A 19,968-nucleotide genomic window follows, 5' to 3' on the forward strand; every position below is an offset into this window, starting at 1 on the left:
ATGGCAAGAAAGTATGCAAGATGCATGAATTTGAAAAACAATTTTCTCAGCTGACTAAAGAAATAGTAATAAATAATGCCAGTTAAACAAAGATTTTTAAGGTGAGATCATCCTTAAAACAGAGATTCACAATAAACTGTTCCTGCTATGGGACTTGAGCACACTCAAGACATTTCATTTCAGCTGACCAAAACGAAATTAGGTTTTCTGTAGTAACCCTGAATTCCTGATGAGAAAGTGCTGTTCTTGTGTAGGTGGGTACACCTGGACCCTCTGAACTTCCAATTGACCTGAAATTGGGGCACTTTCCAGAAAATAATGGCCTGCACAGCAAACATCTCAGTTTCACAGTAAAAGATGGCTAAACACACTAAACTGTCAGCAACACAGTTTCCATGTAGAACCTCCCAGAAGCAGTCACTTTTGTCTTAAAGTTGACTGTCCACATCATGAGAAACACAGCAGGAGCTTCACAAGAACGAACTACTCCTCACTCCTAGAAACAGAAGTCACATGAATCCATGTATATATTGCCTTGACCCATAATTCCCTTTCTTCCTAAAATTTTAACTGGAGCTGACAAAAGCAAAGTATATTCTATTCCATTGCAAAAACTCTTAGAGCTTCTGCTGCACGTCAGAAGCAAATTGAATCAAGAGCAAACTATGCAAATCCCACGCCATCATCATGGTGGGTTCACATTATTTCATAATGGGTAGAAAAATGGCACAATCACTACCAAGTCAGGAGCTTTAGGAACCACCTCATCAGCAATTTCAATGCTCCCCCAGATAAATGCCTCCTCCTAGCTGTGAGCCTCATTATGCATCTCAAGCAAAGTACAAAAACACTAGCTCTCAGGACGCAGAACATGCAAGCTTCTCTTTGTAATGCTCACAAATCAGAATTCATAAGAGGTTCATTTCCATTCCCTATGAGGAAGGACGGCCTGCTAAAGATCAAAATTACTTTCTTTGCTACTCAGCAAAATGTTTGCTGGCAACTAGAAAATGCATGAGATAGCAGAAACAGTGATGGGAGGAGCAGAAGCCAAGACACAATAACATGTCATCTTCATTAACTCTGCAAACAAAGTCCAAGGATGTAATGGAGAGCAGACTGATACCACTGCATTCCACCAGATCTGATATCAGCAGTAGGGCTCCTACAAGTAGTGCTCCTAGCAAATAAATTTATGCTGATGACAACCTCCCTGGACACAGTTTTGGGAGGAGTAGAGTGTTACTATATTTGCTTGTAGAGCTAATGCTTGCAGCAATTTGTTTGAGGAGGGAGGAGACACTTGCTGACATAAGCACCTGCACTGCAGCTTCTCCCACACTGTTACAATAGCACGATCTTTGCAAGTTAAGCAGCAAAGATTGCCATACACAGGATTCAAATAGAGACATTTAAAATTTCACAACTGCAAAATATGCATGCATCATGCAAGCTTACATCAGCGAACACCTGTATTTTCCTCCAGAGAAAGTAAAGCAAAGAACAAGAACACAGAAGAATGCTACTAGGTTTCTGAATTGCTAAAACAGATAGGATAGCAGCAAAGAAGAAACAAGTATGCTACTGTATGCTTAAGTGAAAGAAGAGAGCTAAACGTGCGGGGCCAAAGATAAAACTATTATGAACATGGAATACTGCTGGGATGGAAAAAAGACATTTAGAAGTGTCAGAAAATTATAACCAAAACAGTTAATGACACAGAGCCATCGCCTAAAAGATGGTTACAGCAGGACAAACACAGAAATAATTTTTTTAAAATAAATCTATTTTTTTAAAAACGCAGAACAAATTTCAAGCAAACATGACCATGTAACAGAGTGGTGACTAAGGCCCCCAGACCTCAAGGGGACTTTCATTCCGTATTGAGGGCAACAGCAACATTGCATCAAAAGAAGAGGACAGGTTATAAGTGAAGTTGGAAAATTGCACCTACTACAACTGAAGGTGGTAATAGAAAAGCCCCATTATTTCTTCTCTCCTCCTTCAAGACTCAACTCCTGGGACCCTTGACACTGGAAAAGGGGGTGAGGACTTAGTGAGAGCTTTCAGATTGCAAATTAAAACCCCAATAACACGCACACACCTTCCTTTACTCAGGTCTTTTTCCAAGTCTTCACCAACATGAAAGTTGTTTAGAAATTACTTTTCCTACTCTACAATTTCCCCTGTCTGGGCTGCCCTGCTGCAGAACACGGAGTGCAGCCTGCAGAAGGTCAGCTATAGCAAGTTCTAAGTCATAAAAACACCAGCTACTCCCTCACAAAATAAAAACAAACAAGAAAATCACAAAAACCCACCACATTTCTCTCTTCCTTCCCTCCTCCAAGAGTTTACAGACAGAAGTGCAAATTCAAACATCATCTGCCTATCAAGGCATTAAACCATATTCAGAAATTCATTCCACAAGTCAAGCGCTCACTTCTATAACACTTCCCCCAACACTTTAAAACCAAATGAATTATATAAGATGCTACTCATCTGGCAAGAAAGACAACCCAAGCTTCTTAAGTCTGCATTTTTAAGATAGAAACATCTGCTAAACAAGAAGTTTTAATCACCTACAAGAAACTAACAGTGAAGGACAAAAACAAAAACAAAATAAACACCAAACTGTTTAAATTAAATTGTTTGTTAACACTGGAAACTTAAGCATTTTTTTAAACCCACAAAAATGTCTATAAAATGCCTATAATGAATCACAGTCCAAACTTATGTTCAATACCTCAGACATATTTCAGCTATCATTTCTGGACACTGTACACTGAGAGTAACATTAGGTCTCTGTCACTCTTGTTTCCTCTTCCTCTACAATGCCTGCTGGCACAAATGCTTTTGTACAAACTGAATTCACAAAAGGTCAGCTGCCAGACAATATTCTGTATACAGAATTAAACGCAAAAAAGTTAAAACTCATTGTCTTTAGTTCTTAAGAACAATACACAATCAATTTACCCTTAACACTGTTTTTTAAGATGCAACAAGCCTTAGCTTCCTGAAGTTTAAAATTAAAACCAAAAATATCAGTGGTTTGAGAAGCTGTTTGAGAAGTGGTTTGAGCCTGCTGTTACTACACAGCAATACCACAGTGTTACAGAAGAATTACTGATCTCTTTTACAAAAAGCCATGCAGTAATCTAATTTTTCTGCTGGATCTTCATCAGCCTGATGCATAAGCTATTGTTGGAAGTTCTGATGAAGAAGACAGGAAGATATAATTTTTAACTGTTCACAGCATGAAAAGTGTCATACTGATAACTATTTCAGAGGCATAATTGTAGCTGTAATAAGAGGAAGGAGGAGTCCACAAATTATAATGCAGAATAATTAAGGAATGGAGTTCAGAAATAAATCCACATAAGGGAACAAAGAACTACAGTGCAGGAAGATAGGCAGAGCAAGATCTGCAATACATTTGTCTGAGATTTGTATTGGCAAATATTTAATCTATAGACCCTGTAAAGGTAAATAATTTCTCTCTTCAAATGAAAGACTACAGGTGATACTTGGAAGCACTCACAGACTACAGCAACTGAAACAGTACAGCTCAATGTTGACTTTTACCTTATTCTTATTCATGCTCCAATTCCATCTATGGCAATTGTTAAAATGGAGGTTATTTACATTAAGAGATAACACAAGTCCTGTTCACAAGTAGGTTATATTTACAAAAACAACCTGTCAAGGTTGTTCCTCCAGAGAGGAAAGCGACTTAAGCAAAAAAACGGTTTTCTTTATTTCATAAAGAGGGATGAAATATAATTTGATAATTGATAAAATAAACAGTAAAAAAATGTGTATTTAAGTTCTTTTCTGGTCAATTAGTAACAAAAAATAAATATTTATATGCAAAAAATGGTACAACATGCAGTCACTGATTTCTTACGCTTGAAAAATAACCACCACCTAGCAGATCTTTAATCTTTTTGACATAAATCAAGCTCTGTATAGGAAGAAGGCAGAAATCAACGAGATATACAAGGACAAATTTTTTAAGTTCACTGAATTTTTGTTTATTGTTTATAAACCAAAAACATGGGGAAAGTATTAAAGATTGTTTTAATTGAACAAAAATGTGTCTCTGATCAGCAAGGTAGTACAATTTGTAACATGTGATCTGACAGTGACCAGAGCAGAGATCTCCAAATTTAAAAAGAAAAAGCAAACCACCAAAAGCCAAGCCCTCTGACACCACAGGCCCCACTTCCTTATGCCAGTTCTTAGCTTGCATAGAAATAAAGTATGTTTCCCTGCTCCAAGCTAAGAACCAAACAGAGTATATGACACTGAAAGAAACTGATTATTAAGCTTCAAAGAAAATATTCTTGTTAATGAACAGAGAGGAATATTGAGCGCTGCTCTTTGAAGCACTAACAGTAAGTGGGTATAGTTAATATTTAATTAAAGTAGCTGACATGGTACAGACCCATCTAAACACTCTCTCAGGTTTATTTTTCACCATTTTCTCTCATTTTATAGGGCAGCTCATTGATCTCTATTCTGTGTTCTACCTTGGTTAGCATGTACAAGCTTTCTGCTACGTGCTTCTTTGCCTTAGCAGACTTGCTTTTTTAGTCAAAGGAGACCTTTTTTCATCAAAGTAGAAGATTCATTCTTGTTGAAGATTTCAAAATTATGTCTTAGAACCTCTCCTTACACTCAGTAATTTTGTGCACCATTTAAATAGATGTAATCCTCATTTCTGAAGAGGAGGTGTCTCCGCCCAGTGGGTTAGAACATGGTGCCAATAATGTCACAGTTGGGGGTTCGATCCCTATATGGGCCATTCACTTAAGAGTTGGACTCGATGATCCTTGTGAGTGCCTTCCAACCCAGAATATTCTGTGATTCAGTTTACAAGTATCACAAGCTTTAAGTCCATGCTTTCCCCTGATGATTTTCTATCCCAGGTATTTTAATGTAGCTGTTTGCACCAAGGTTTGTCCTGACCCTTTTCAAGGCAGAACAGTTTAGTGACAGTTATGTATAACTACAATCCTATTTGCAAGATACAATCAAGGTACTGTTGGTAAAAACAGCAAGCAGTAAATCTTTACAGGTAGGTTAGTGCGGGGTCCTAAGTTCTGCATACAAAAAAAGATTCAAACATTAGCTTACTGGCTTCTCTCTACAATCACTAGGAGTACGTTTTAATTACTGATGAGATTTTTCATTTGCTAACAAAAGAAACACTACAAAATTGTAATTTCAGTACAGGAAATATGTGCTATCACATGAATCTTTCAGCCTCCAACAGATCATAAAAGACAGCCCAGCAAGATCTTTAGTGTTAGAATTGCAACTTTTCATGTATTGTGCAGACCCAATTTAGAGTTGGATTTTTTTTTAAATACACTAATTGAAGCAAAGATATACCTTCAAAGTCTACAATTTGCATCATACAGATTAATAAAAGTTGCTTTACTTACCCATACAAAAAGCTTCATTTCTCTAAAGAAGACTGCAAATAATGAAGTTATTTTATATTATATGTATAATTTTATCATACATAGCACACATATTTATATTTATATTATATAATATACATGTTATATTATTAAATAATATTTATTAGTATATAAATAATGAAGTAAAAATAAATTAAGGACTCTAGGCTAACACAACAATTGGGGTAGCTGTGACCTAAAGACCTAGCTGAGAGCCCTGAACTGAGGATTGCCAACTAGCAGCTCACAGGAGGTCATGTCCTTCCAACGTATTACTAGTACACTTATTTTCAATGCAAATATATACATGCACATACGCAAATTATGTTCTACAGGTTCAGCAAGTCCTTGCAGTGAAGCAGATACTACATGGGCACTGTGTATATCACATAGAGACAGCATACACTAAGCAGGCCTATTGCTTCAGAAAAAACAAACAAACAGAACAACCAAAAAGCCAATCCCCTCCCCCAGCTAGTAGTCCTCCGCAGTGTCTGAGCTATCTGGAGAGAATATAAGGCTATGAAAGCCACAGTTAGTCAGATGGTGCCTAGAGTTACAAGAAATGAGAAAGAAAATTCCCTGCAGCACTCTGATGGTGATTTTTGTAGGAGACCAAGCCAGGGGAAAGATGGAAGTATCCACCGAAATTGGAACAGGTAATGTAGCTGGAATTGCAGGACAAAGTAGACAGGTCATATCTCACAACAGAAAGCAGTAATCCCAAATGCCTTCTTCAATAAAACTAAAAAGAAGGCGGCCCTCACCATTCTACTTACACAGAAAAAATGGGTGGAAAAGAAGCAAAAAGGCCACCTCAACATTAGCAGAGCAGATGCCATTACGTTAGGAAAGTGATGGAAGTCATCTTCACTCACAAAAGATACTCCTCCCTTAGTGATGTGCACCTTACATCCACCTTCAGTATGTTAGACATCAGCTACAAGAAGCATGGCCAGATGTTCAGTCACACTAAGTTAACCCTATCTGTTACTTCAGGTAAGAATTTTAAGACTTCCTCAGTCCTCCTGCCCCTCTCCTCCATGTTACCATAATTTTCATGACATTGCCTTAATTGGAAAAGAGTATGATTAAGGACAAAAACCACAAGACAATACCACAGAGAACCACAGAGGATTGTAAGGTCTCCTCATAAGAAATGGAAAGAGCAGAGGAGCAGATAACTCATTCAGAGAATTACTAATGGTCAAGTATCTGAAGAGCTGGAAAATATGCAAATCTAAACACTATTATTATTGTTGCTGAAATTTCCTCTTGTAAACCTTGTATTTTGGCTCCCTAGCACAAGACCTAAATGACTTCTGATGCACAGACCTCTCTCTTTGCCTCCCAAAGGGGAAGGATAGCATTAAGAATAATATAGCACTAACTTCTGCTGCAGCATAATCAGTTATTCAAGTGTACAGCTCATACTAGCAAAATTTAACATGTTTTCTAAAATTACATTGTCTGCTATACTATACTGAGAATAAATGTATGGTGGCTGTATAGTACGTATAATAAACCCACTAAGATTAGTCAAAGCTAAATTTTCACTGCATTTGCCCCAGTTTTACAGTGCAGAGTATTAACAAAGTTTAGCTGGTGCATAGTACCTCCATGTCCCAATATTGTCCAGAAAGATAATGAGCAATTGACCCCAAGTTGATGCCTATTTCTGGCACAAGTCTACAGAACTTTTCCCTTGCATTTTTTCCTCCCAATAACACTAGCTATTATTTGAAGTCTTCTACAAATAATTTTTAAGCTTTTTTTTTCTTTATTTAACTCTCCTTCAGCTTCCAGACAAAGCTATTTCCTCTAGACTTGAATTACACATATTCATAATTACTTAAGGACTGTTTGCTAAAAGGAGCAATAGCCGTGCCATTTCCAAGTCTTGTCATTTTCATCATGTTAATATTTCAACTCTGGATCACTCCTATATTTCTAGGACCAGTATACTACAAAAAGTTAACACTTCCCTTAGTTAGCAACCGGATGTCTTCAGATACTTTATTCCATACTTATACATGGACTACACATTAATAAAATCAGCATGTTTCAAGTACTTAAAGTATATATCCTTTTTTTAAAGTTACTCAGTCCTTTTTGAAAAAAAATCCAGTAAACCTGAGTGTCCAATAGTCCCTCAAAAAGTGCAGTGCAGCAGCTTCCATGACATATGGAAAAACAGGGCAACATTGGCATTAGTGTTGCCAGTGTATAAGAGTATGTGATTTCTACCAAAAATAATTAAATTATACATCCACCTACTTGGGGAAAAGAGGTCCACTTTATAAAGCACTTGGTTGACTTCACAGGTTCTCTTCACCTGGAAATGATGAAGGCCTGAAACAAGGCCTCCCCAGGTATTCAGACTGCCTGCACCCAGCACCACTCCTAGGGTTTACACTTAGTTTAGCTCCTAGTAGTAACTCTCTGGAGTTACTCTGTGTTCAGTCAAGCACACATACAAATGCAGCTTTGTGTTCAGCAGCCATAGCATAGGTGGCAACACTGGCAAGGAATCTGCACTACTGCCATGTTCACAGGAAGCACAAAGATTATCTGTGCCTGTCCACAAAGTAGGAGCTACACCAACAGTAAACTGCCTTAGAAAGAACAAATAAATGAATCCATCAAGCAGGTGAGGTGTCTCATTTTCATACTACACACGTGAGGGTTGGGATAAGGGAGAAGAAAAAGCTAAGTGGTTCACTCTCAAGAGTCAAGCCCAAGTAGCACAGACTGCATTATATGCATTAAGGTATAATACATTTGTTTCAACCAAAACATTATCCATGCATTATGTAGTCAATTGCACTACTCTAAATAGACATCTAAATTGGCTCAGTGACACAAACTTGTTCTTGTGATTGCTTTCCACTGGAAAAAATACTGAAAAAAATATCATGCGAGGTCTGCTTACATCAAAAGCCTTAAAATAGAGCTCTTATGAGACAAAGGTGAAGTCGTGCAAGGAAGGAGATTGGTGATCTTCTACAGCCACGCTAAATATTTGGTTTTGGGCTGTTACGTATTTAGAGTTTCAGACAAACTCTAGTATGTTTCAGTCCCTCTCAGACTAGTTCCCCAGTGACGAACAATGGTAAACCCACTCTCCTGGTACAGTATGGTGCTGCTGGATGCGACTCCCACAGTTGCAAAACAACGAACTGCAGTTTATTCAGACTCACTGGTTTAATGTCTAAACAATATCCTAGCTATCCCCTCTGTGTTAAAGAACAGTATTTGGTTTATGCAGCATAAAGGTTCACAAGTTGCACCAAAACCTCCACTGCAAATAAACTGCCTCCTCCTTCTCCTCCTAGCAGCACTGGCATTCCACTGCACAAAGAACAGAACTCCTACGCTGCTCCTTTCCACCACCTATCCCCACGCAGAGAGGAGCACAGCACAGCAAGTCCCTCAGGCAGCCACCTCTGAGATGAGTCTGGGAGGAACAGCTTGAGCAGGGGGTGACAAATTTGTGGAGATTTATTTTGAAAGCTTCATATGGCTGTGAACATTATTTTTCCCTAGCTCCAGTCATACACTCCACAGTATTTACATCCCCTGCAGAAACAAACCATGCTATGGTCTGCTTCAAAGAAAAAAGAGTGGCCCATAAGCAGCTATTTACATCAGAACTAAATGTGCAAGAATAAAGAAAAAAATACGGTATTTAGTACTTAAAAGGGCTTATATCTGTTACCACATATCCTCATCCAAGTGATCTTTCCTGTTACACTTCAATTAGACAAGGGAAGCTAAGGTTTCAAGTTTCTTAAGTCAGTACCATTTAAGGAGTATCTAATCACAGATTTACAGCATCATCACACTTCTTTTTAAAACCTGCAAGGACTGTAAGACCATAAAATATGAATATATTAACTAAAAAATTAGGTCAATGTAATATTTAAGCTAACGTCACCCATGTTACCAAGAAAAAGTATTCACTTTGCCCATAAAAGCATCCTTTCTACTACGTGTCTTCGAAGTAATTAGAAAGAAAAAATCCACAAAATTTCAAGTAAAGGAACTTGCTGTGTACCTGGCCAAAAGTATTTCATTAATCTTAATATGTCACATTTCGCCTTTAGAATAAATCCAGGAATCTTTTATAATTCATGAACTAGAAACCAACTGAATATATAATTTACCACACAAATCTTGTATCAACAGTATAACACGCTTTTTAAGTATCACCATCTAGTTCTAAGTAATAAATTGTTTGCCTTAACTCTCCAAATCATCTGTATGAAATATAAAATCTAAAGGATATTTTTGAGGAAAAATATGCAATCATTGAGATGTGGCCACATGAGGTATTTAGAAAAAAACCTACTGCATATGAGACAAAGCCAGGTTTGGAATGATACTTATGCTACTTGGAGAGTCAAGGATATCATTTACAGGTGTAATTCATTATGTTAGGGTGGAAGGAGAGGTGAAAAGTATCCTTTAATTTATTAAACCTTGGAAATGCTTTATTTATCTTGGGAATAGATAAATAATGCCCAAGCCACAGTCAAGTACCCAACCTGGTTTACAAGACCACCTGCTTACTACCAGTTAAACATGTGAATTCTAAAAAAAACCACCTATTTTCTGATGTGTACTTCCTTAAATCTTCGTTTCCCAAATCTTCGTTCGCGAAGCCTAGCCATGACTTCCTTAAATAACTAGAACCATCAATCAAAACAACTGTCCAACAACACGCATGCTTCCATAAGCTGTGCAAGAACACTAAGTTCAATAAAAATATTTTTTCACATGTTTAAATGACCAGTATTACAGCTGTACGTCCAAGTTCAATCCTTTTCAAAAGCAACCCACTGGTCTTTGGAAATAATCTTCAAAATACCATGGCTTCTGTTTGCAGGTAAGCAAAAGATAACTCTGGAAAGAAACATGCTGGTTTTCTTTATCTCAACTGAATAGTCATATTAACAGCTTCTGCAGTACTACAACACAAACACTGGGTGACAGGATTAATGCACTGGAAAATGTATGAACATACAGAGAGCATATGAACTAGCTCAAGCTTCGATGCAATGAGAATGCTTTCAAATGGACGAATGAATGCTTGAATGAAAAAAAGAGTAAGATCATATACACACATTCCACTATTGTGTCAAAGTCACTGTTAACCTTTAAGAATTTCCAAACAGATGTAGTATTTTTAGTGGATGAATGATCAGTGCTGTACCCCGTACTAAGGGAACATGCAGACATAAAACCTCATATCCACAGTTAAGAGTGTGAAGAAAATGAGGTTTATTTATTCCTCTCCTAACACCAGAAGTCCAAGCTATTTCCTCACAATTAAAATCTCACTTCCAAATGCCTCTTACCATCTGTCAAGCAGTTTTAGCTGTTCTGAAGAGGCTTCTTATGCTACTGTATATGTTACATCTGCAACAGATTTTCTTCTTGTAGAGTACAGATGGAATAAAACATTGTTTTATAACAAATATAGCAAAATACTGCACTGGATTTCCACTGTGTACAATTCAGAACCAGTTACTCTGAATAAAACACTTCTAACATATCTGCTACTAATTAGTGGCCTATTATGAGCACTGTTTCCCAAACTTCACTTGATCCATTTAGAGGATTCAACACTGCACGTAGGCCTTTTTTTTAAAAGTCAATGTCAGTCCTCAAAACATCAAGCTCCACCAAGTCTCTTTACTACAGTATGAAATTACAAAAATGAGACAAACCACCAGAAAAGCACGCAACTTTCTGTTCCCATAAGCTGAAAAATGCATGTTTTAAGATAAAGCTACATAAAGCTGCTTCTACTGTGTCTAAACTGATGGGGTTTCTTAGGCAGAGAAACCATCTCCCCGATCAGAAGCTAATTTATAAAAACATCCCTGAAACTATGCAGATTCTTCAAGTCCAGGGTTCCAATTAATCCATGAGGCAGCAACAATATGTCTCCTCTACTAATTATCAATACCATGAAGTATTTATTGTTCAAAGTCAGTGACTTATTTTTTATACTTTCTGGTTACAATTAAACCTTCTAAGATCTAGAAAACTTGCAAAAGTCACACCTGTCTCAATATTTGTTCATACATTCTCAACAGAAGCAAGAGCTTTACAAACCCTTTACATTACTCCAGCTTTAAACTCAAAGCATGACTCTCCATGCTGTATTAGTGGGAGAGCTGTAGGTAGCAGATGGAAGAAAGGAAACTACTGACAGGCTGAAGCTAAACAGAGAGGTTATCAACCCAAAACACAAGAGAACAGCAAAAGAAATCACTCAAGCAAAATCCAGAAACAGTCCTCTAAAATTAATCAAAGCCTTTGGAAAAAAAAACACAACTTTTTTTGTTGTTGTGGGGTTTTTTGTTGGATTGGTTTTTTCTTGGTTTTTTTTTAAACCAAACTAAACAACCAAGACTGCCTATCACCTCTTCTATCTTAAAAGATATATATTTCTGAATTATATGAGCACCAACTACCTATTATAATAAAAGTTAATTGTAAATATTGTCTAAAAAGCTAGGATAGATTAATTAATGCATCATTATGACTACGTAAGAATATGGAGGGGAAAAAACAGTAAAAACAGTTCACTCAGGAAAGAATCTAACAAATCACTTGACATTTAGAAGTGCTTTTTTTTACTTCCTCACCAATTCACTGAAATAGCCTAGGCGAAGAACTATGCTGCTTCACTTCCTGTAAAAACAGCAACTGCACAAATACCTGCCTCAAAAAGCTTTCTGCTACTGCTCCTCTCCTCTCCAACAGTACATCTGCTGAAGAAGCACGATCTTCATTAACAGCATACTGTATTATGAACTACAATTTACCCAACCAAGATGTCCACATTACAGTTTGGGGAACAGGATCATCGACTTCTGTGTTTGTACTACTTCTATCACATTGCATAGACTGAAGCAAAACCCACACTTGTAGGTAGTAAGACTATGCTGTTTTCTACAGCTATCACTATTTCCTCACAAGGTCTTTTTTTGTCTTCCTTCACAATTCTCCATTTTGTTGAACAATTTGTTTAATCATAAATTTGACTAATGCAGAGCTTGATGCATGTTCATCAAAAAGAAACAAAGAAACAAAACTAAAGCAAACCTCATTGTTTGACTCATTGGGAAGTTTTAAGTATATGACATCATGTAGTTTCTCCAAAAAAATTATTTTCTGTTCTGAAACAGAAGACCAAGAGGCTAACAGATAAGTTATCTGACAGCCTAAAGCAAGAGGAATTTCACAGCACTAAGAGGGAGAAGTGAGCAAAAACCCTTAGAAGACTCCCCTGCATGCTTCAGGAAACAGAATTTGTGGGAAATCGGAGGAGGGGGGCAGGTGGTAAAACAGTAATCAGTGAAGAGATGAAAGCCTAATAACTGACTTGACACAGTTAATTAAAACTTGGCTGAGTGCTCCCTGCAAAGATTTACTGGATGGAGAGGAGGCTGGGGCACAGCTTCGCAGAATACAAAGTATGCATTTTCTTGAACTAGGTAATTGCACAACCATTTCTTTGAAAGCATAACAGCAGACAAAAGAAAATGGTTAAGTGCTGCATCACCTCAGACCTTTTTTGATCACTTCAACAGAATTTAAGAAAAGGCTATCTAAAAATGAGCAGTCTTCAATAAACTTCCTTTCTCCCAAAATTACTTTCCAATAATTCCTGCACTTTATTTCCCTTTTGAGCAAAACCCTGAGATTATACAGTTAGCACTATTAAAAGAACAGGAGAAGCCTGACTTTCTGTCCCAATTCAGTTCCCTGCAAAAAGTGTACAAGTCCAGCATTTTTTCCTGCAAATTAGAAAATTCCTCCTTATGTTGTAAGAGTTAACAAACTTTCACAGGCATTTATAGAACAGAGTTTGAAGTACCCTGGAAGTTTACACGTGCAGCAGAAATATGAGCTGGATGGCCCTTTACTGAAAAGTCAGTTTTTAACTAATTTGACAGAGCAGCATGTTTAAAAGGAGCTCTTTCCCTCACCCATGATTAAAGTAGAAAAAAAGATTATTCATTGCTAAGTCTAAGCTGTATCAGCCTCGATAAATTCAGTTTACTTACAACAGATTTTTAGAGTCTTTTCCAAGCTAAACGACTATGTTCTTCACAACTCTACAACAATAAAAAAAAAGGAACCAAAGAGCCCACAAGTGACCACAATCACACATCTCTCTTTTCCCAACTAGTTTCAATCCTGAAGCAGATGTATTAAACCAGCATCTGGAAAGGAGGGCTTTAACGCCAAGTTTTGGAAAGTTGTATAATCACAAAACAAAATACTTCAAAGTTCAGGAGTTTTGATTAAAAACTAGTACATGGCTAAAACAACAAACGACCTCAAAAGTTTTCAGGGAACTCTAAAACAAAACAGCACACAGAAAATTTCACCAGTCCCTTCTACAGCTACTTGATAGCCAACAAATGCAATTATGTTCTTCTCTTCTTTTTTCTGTCATTTAAAACCAGAACTGTATCAACTCTCAATTCTCACTTGCTGATAAACAGACCTGACAAAGACAAGTGGGAAGCATCGCTCCATACATACTTCTGCTACTGTCCATTCACTGCAGACTAATAACTCAGTATCACCTCCTGTCTCTTTAATGCTTCAAAAATGAGATTGATAATTAACAAGTATCAGCAGGGCCACAAATGCATTAAAACTTAATGGATCAAACAGACTTATATTTCCTATGATTACATTGAAACGATTTAAATTATGAAAATTGACAGATGAAAACCAGCCGTTCTTAAAAGGTTTCCTGTCCTCGGTCCCAAGAACTGTTTTGTTTGGACAGTAGCAGCAATGAAACTCGTTAGAAACATCTTCAGTGACACATTGAATTGATGTGTCCTTTCATAGAAGGAATTCTATAGCGCGTTGCTGTAACACAATTTATGAAGACTACTATTTCAAGAAAACGTCTGAAGCTCATCTGAACGATCATCGAGTACGTTAAGCACAAACCCTCTCAAACAGCAGGGGAACGCGCTCTTTCGGAAGTGAGCCATTTAGAAGGCCTGCTAATAGAGTCACAAGCGCGGCTGGAGGCAGCAAGGGACCAGGGACAGTAACAGGGATCTAGGTTTCATTCCCCGCGGCATTGCTACGTTAGAAGACTGTTTTCCCAGTGAGAGGGGAAGGAGACTGCCGACAGTCAAAGGAGCTAAATTTTAACTGCTTTCCGTACTTAACGCAGGCGGTGTCCACCCGTGGCTGGCGGACCTCGGGGTGTCCCGGAGTGTGATCGCGGCAATCAGAACAGCCGGGGATGGCGAGGCGGCCCTGCAGCCCCCGGCCGACGTGCCCCGCTTCACCGGGAGCGCTGGGGTCCGACACCGACCCGAGCTGTCGCGCCCCGCTCAGCCTCCACTGCGGGACCCGGTCCGGCCAGCGCCGAGCGTCCGGCAACACCCACCGCGGGCCCAGGACTGCAGGAGACTCCGAGGGGCTCCCAGAGCCCCCTCCCGCCCAGCGGCGGCGGGGCGGCAACACACACGCCACCTCCTCCTGCCACCGCCGGCAGCGCAGCGCCGGCAGGGACCTGGGTGGCATCATGACACACCCCCACCCTGACTCCCGTCCGCTGCCCCAGACCCGCCGCTGCTCTCACCTCTGCCCGCAGCCGCGTCCGGCGGGAGGCGCGGAGGGGCAGCTGTCCGGTGCGGGGTGGGCGGCGTTCGAGACCCCTCCTCGCCGCCGGCTCCGCCTGCCCCGCGCGGCACCAACCGCTCCTCCTCCTGCCGCCGCTCCTGCCACTGCCGCTGCCACCGCTCCTGCCCCGCCCGCGCGGCGCCACCCGGTCGCCGCTTGATCCGCTCATCCGCCGCGGCGGGAGCGCGCGCGCAGGCGCGGCCGCAGCGGCCCCGCCCTGCGGCCCCGGAGCCGAGCGAGTTCCTCCGGCGGGGGAACCGCGAGGTCGGGGAGCCCGTGAGGGAGCCCCGCAGCTCATACGGACAGTGCGGTACTGCTTCCTTCCAGGCGGCGCTCTTCTTGCAAGTAGGGGCTCTATTAGCGTGGTGTTAAGCAATAACATAGGCAGCCGAGAGGTAGTAACAATGGAAATAATATACGGTCTGAAGGATGCCCGTAAGTCAGCGAGTGACATGGTCTCTCCCAACATCCCAACAGGAACCCTGCATTGCTTTTTTTTTTTTCTTCCATTTTTGTTCCGTCTCAAAATGGGACTTCTCAGAATCACAGAATCAGTTAGGTCAGAAAAGACCTCAGAGATCATCGAGTCCAGCCTATGACCGAACCAGCCTGTGACCACCACGGCTACTAGACCATGGCACTAAATGCCGCATCCAGTCTTTCCACACCTCCAGGGACAGAGTCTCCACCACCTCCCTGGGCAGCCCATTGCAATGTCTAATCACCCTTTCAGTGAAGAAATTCTTCCTGATGTCCAACCTACACCTCCCTTGGTGCAGCTTAGGGTTGTGTCCTCTCGTCCTGTTGCTGGTTGCCTGGGAGAAGAGACCAACCCCCACCTGGCTACAAACTCCTTTCAGGTAGTTGTAGAGAGTGATAAGGTTACCCCTTGAACCTCCTCCTCTCCAGCAGCCTCCTCTTCTCCTAGCAGTTTTAAACACATCCATGGTAAGAAGATCCACCCACTGTGAGCAACTTAGATCTGTTACTGTATTTAAAATAACATCAGGATATACCTCAGGTTTTCGTCAGCTGTCAGCTGACAATACTGAAAACAGTTGTAAAATGCTGCATAACTTTTGGAAATACTGAGCATCTTCACTTATTTCAAGGGAAAGTACTGTCAGTACCTTTAGAAGATATCTGGCACCTTCAGCACTGATCTGCTCACTAATGATGCAGAAAAGTTGACAAAGGATTAATGTTTCCAACTCTGAAAATAAGACTTTTAGCTCAATCTATTTTTTATAGAATTATCTGCTATACCTCAATTGTGTAGGAGTGTCACTAGGAGTCCATTATCATGGACTAACTATAATGTTCCACTCACAGTCTTTTAATTCTGTTTCCTTGAATAATCAGAGTCAATTAAAAGGCTGAGTATTCCTTCCTCAATACTTTTTAATACTTCTGTAGAAAGATAGGCATATATTCCTGACTGCGGAAGATTGCTTTGTCTTCTCAGCAATGAGGTATAAAATGTTGAATAATACAGAGACCAATTCTGTTTTCATCATTAGATATGAAGCTTCTTTGTACAAAGCTTTTTATAATTAAACTGTATTTCTCTCTGTAATGAGATAATTCACTCTTGCAAGAGTTACAGGGGGTTTCTTGCTGTAGAGCTTTAATTCGCAAGGCTGGTCATGATCTAGGCAATGGACTGAGTCTAGCTTTGGGAAGCAGTCCTGCACATGTGTGCAATTTGTGACTCATTTATGTCTTGCCTTGTGACAGAGCAATGCTTTAAAAGCTATTTTCAAGGTCACAGTATGTCACACTTTAACACTTCGAAAGTTCCATAAAAAAACATGGAATTCTTCAAGTCATGCTAAACAACTGTGGACAGGTTACAGTTTCAGATGTACAAAGGATATGATACCAGGCTGTTGCGTGCGGCTCGAAATTGATTCACTGAGTGTGCCAGGTGAATCCACGTTATGGTTACAAGCCAGGGGAGGGAGGTATAGCAATGAATATTCATATGTCATCTGAAGGAGCCACGCAGCCCACCTGGCGCGGGGAGTTCGAGAGGGTGTTTGGTGCAGGTCAGAGTTGCTCCAGAGTCTCCCTTCACTGTCATTTATCATTCCTGCCACACCGGAACAGCAGCAAAACTGAGAGCTGCTGCCTCGCTGCTCCATGCCGGGGTCGAAGCAGCCCCGGGGTCGCACCGTTACCTTCACCTCTCACCCTCCGCTCAGGTGGGTAAAGAAAAAACGTGAAACTGATCGCTGCCACCACGCGGGACCGCGACAGCCCACATGAGGAGCCCCAGCCATTTGCCCGGACCGTTGCCGAACTGATCCAGATCCCACCGCGTGATTCGCTGCTCCCGCTGCTCGCTCGTGCCACAGCAGCCCCTGCTGCTGCTCCACAGCCAAGCCAAGCCAAGCCAAGCCAAGCCACCGTGCCAGAGGCAACATGTGGCATGGAACAAAGAGACTCCGAACTAATACCACCACTGCAGTTAAGACCTGAACCTGACTGGGTGATGTAGAGTGGCCAGTTTAATAGTGTAACTCCTTGTGAGCAACACAGTTTTCTTGGGTTTTTGCTTTTGCCCCTGTTCTCCCATTGTTTCTTTTGTTTAGTTGGGCAGACAGGGGTCGTTGGCAGGGAGGACCCTCTGCCATTCTCTTTCCCCTTTGTTCCCAGGGGACCCCATGAGGCTGTGAATTCCCCTTTTTTGTGGGTAAGCGAGTTCTTTTGTATCTTTATGGTGCTGCTATTTTGCTTGTCAGTAAATTGTTATTTTTTCACTTATACCTCCTTGCATTTTTGTCTCTCTGTATTTGAGGAGGGAGTTCATTTTACTGGAGCTCCCACCCCAGTATTTGTCTTTAAACCAAGACACCACACTACGCTTTTTGCTTCTTCTGGACGTCACCAGTAAACTCTTGTTACTTACTCCTTGGAGTGCTTTGTAGCTTTACAGAGTTCTTATATTCCTGTCTGTGATAGAAGGGGGAGACTGGCAGCACACCAAAAATACAACAGTTTATGGAGAGGCTCAGGCCTCTGCTCACGTGGCTTACACTGAATCACATGCTGATGTTTTCATAGTTTACACAAAGCTGAATTATGTCACAGATATTTTGCATTGAAGGACCTCATATGGGGAAAATGGGGGGAAATGACCACAAAGTATCATGTTTTCAGATTTGAGGACACAGAGAAATTATGAGTAGAGGGATCTTGTGCCTCACTCCATAGGGCTGTCAGGTGGAAGAAATACTCAACTGTCATCACAAATACATAGAAGCATGGAATGGTTTGGATTGGAAGGGACCTTAAAGACCATCTAGCTCCAAGCCCCCTGCCATGAGCAGGGACACCTTCCACTAGACCAGGTTACTCAAAGCCCCATCCAACCTGGCCTTGAACACTTCCAGGGATGGGGCATCCACAACTTCTCTGTGCAGTCTATTTGAGTGTTTCACAACCCTCACAGTAAAGAATTTCTTCCTAATATCTAATCTGAATCTATGCTATTTCATTTTGAAGGTATTACAATTACATAGAGTCATAGAATGGTTTGGGTAGGAAAGGACCTTTGAAGGTCATGTAGTCCAACCCCCCAGCAAAGTGCCTTCATCTAGACGAGGGTGCTCAGAGTCCTGTCCAATCCAGCCTTGAATGTTTTCAGAGATGGAACATCAATCACCTCTCTGGAGAACCTGTTCCAATGTTTTACCACCCTTCATTATAAGAAATTTCTTCCTTATATCTAGTCTGGATCTGTCCTCTTTCACTTTGAAGCTATTCCCCCTTGTCCTATCACATGCCTTTGTAAAAAGTCCCTCTTCAGCTTTCTTGTAGGTCTCCTTTAGGTATACTGGAAGGTGCTGTAAAGTCATCCTGGAGTCTTCTGTCCTCCGGGCTGAACAGCCTCAACTCTCTCATCCTGTCCTCAGAGGAGAGGTGCTCCATCCCTCTGGTCATCTTCATGGCCTTCCTCTGGACTTGCTTCAGCAAGTCCACATCCTTCTTATATTGGGGATCCCAGAGCTGGACTAGAGAAAGCATTTGCCTGCATCTGTGACCAGGTATAAACCAACAGGAGGCCCACAGCTAGTAGGGAAAGAATGATCTATTTTTTCCTGTAGGAACACCACAACTACCAACCCTGTTAATATGAGGGTCAGAGAAAGGATATGAAAACTGCTGCATGAAAGGGGAGAAGCTGTTTCATCTTTGACATAGGCTTTTAATTAGACCATATTTCCAACCCATTTAAAACAGCAGGGATTCAAGTAACTTTAAGGTGGATCTGATGTTTGAGGTTGTCAGGGAACAGTAAGAACAGGATTGTCCCCTGAAGGGAAGGTGAGCTAGGAGCCAAAAAGGGTAACTTAATAACTTAACTACTCTTACTGTCAGGGCAGGGACTTCACCATCCAGGACCCACTCTCACAGTAATTGACCCAGGTAGACCTAGAGACAGAGGTAACATTCAGCCAAGAGTCCAGATCATAAGGCAGTATCAGAATGAAGAGAGAGATCCAAGGTGAAGCCAGGAGCAAAATTCCTCAGTCATGGTAAGGGTGAGGTCCAGCAACCACCAAGGCAGTGAGATCAAGCTGATGTCAAGCCAGGAAGTCAGTCCACAGGCTTGGATCAAGAAGTACTATGGCATAGACTTAGTACCCTTCTAACATAGCTCAGGTGAGGACTGAAGGCCCAGGGCTAAGCTTAAATAGAACTCCTGGGCCTATGGGTATAAGTAGGAGCTGCAGATGAGGCTGCCATTGAGGTTTATTAGTGCACTCAGGACCACAAAGAGTTCATCTAGTTCCTTTTTTCCTTACAGGATAAAATTTGC

At 40.8% G+C, this 19,968-nt stretch overlaps 1 protein-coding gene across 2 annotated transcripts in view; it reads right to left on the bottom strand.

Annotated features, from left to right (window-relative positions):
* Positions 1–15,219, bottom strand: part of OSBPL8 (oxysterol binding protein like 8) — a 93,400-nt gene extending 78,181 nt beyond the window's left edge. For both annotated transcript variants that reach the window (XM_027679754.1, XM_027679753.1), the window contains exon 1: positions 15,103–15,219. The gene's annotated coding sequence lies outside the window, so the exon portion shown is untranslated. The remainder of the gene's footprint in view (positions 1–15,102) is intronic.
* Positions 15,220–19,968: the final 4,749 nt, after the last annotated feature.

Source organism: Neopelma chrysocephalum, unplaced genomic scaffold (genome assembly GCF_003984885.1).
Source record: "Neopelma chrysocephalum unplaced genomic scaffold, ASM398488v2 Primary Assembly neopelma1_59, whole genome shotgun sequence".
In the NCBI taxonomy this organism is placed as follows: domain Eukaryota; kingdom Metazoa; phylum Chordata; class Aves; order Passeriformes; family Pipridae; genus Neopelma; species Neopelma chrysocephalum.